General features: G+C 63.8%; 3 non-coding genes across 3 annotated transcripts; all 3 read right to left on the bottom strand.

Annotated features, from left to right (window-relative positions):
- Positions 1 to 70: 70 nt before the first annotated feature.
- TRNAR-UCG lies at positions 71 to 143 on the bottom strand. The gene has a single exon. It is a non-coding gene; the product is annotated as a tRNA-Arg (tRNA).
- Positions 144 to 225: 82 nt separating this feature from the next.
- TRNAN-GUU lies at positions 226 to 298 on the bottom strand. Its single transcript has one exon. It is a non-coding gene; the product is annotated as a tRNA-Asn (tRNA).
- Positions 299 to 387: 89 nt separating this feature from the next.
- TRNAG-GCC lies at positions 388 to 458 on the bottom strand. Its single transcript has one exon. It is a non-coding gene; the product is annotated as a tRNA-Gly (tRNA).
- Between the last annotated feature and the right edge of the window lies 1 nt (position 459).

The raw sequence follows: 459 nt of genomic DNA, 5'->3' as shown, positions 1-459 counted from the left end.
TTTTCTTCACTTTTTCCGCCCCTATTGCGACGGGGCAGCCCAGCTGGGGCGGCAAAAGGCAAGCGCGGGACGACCGTGACAGGACTCGAACCTGCAATCTTCGGATCCGAAGTCCGACGCCTTATCCATTAGGCCACACGGTCTCGTGCGCTGTGACCATGCCAGGGTTTCGACAGGGGGCGGCGGGGCGGGGCGGCAGGCGGCTGGCCGTGGCAAAACGGTCGCCGCCCCCGGGTGGGGTCGAACCACCAACCTTTCGGTTAACAGCCGAACGCGCTAACCATTGCGCCACGGAGGCCGGAGCTGCTGGTCGACGGACGTGTGTCGTCGTCAAGAAAAGACAGCTGTCGGAAGACACGACGACGAGGCAGGCAAACAAACCAAAACTGCATCGGCCGGGAATCGAACCCGGGCCGCCCGCGTGGCAGGCGAGCATTCTACCACTGAACCACCGATGCC

The sequence above is a fragment of the Papaver somniferum genome, unplaced genomic scaffold (genome assembly GCF_003573695.1).
Source record: "Papaver somniferum cultivar HN1 unplaced genomic scaffold, ASM357369v1 unplaced-scaffold_16637, whole genome shotgun sequence".
Lineage (NCBI taxonomy): Eukaryota > Viridiplantae > Streptophyta > Magnoliopsida > Ranunculales > Papaveraceae > Papaver > Papaver somniferum.
Note: the sequence above shows the minus strand (reverse complement) of the source record. Positions and strands in the feature narration are given on the sequence as shown.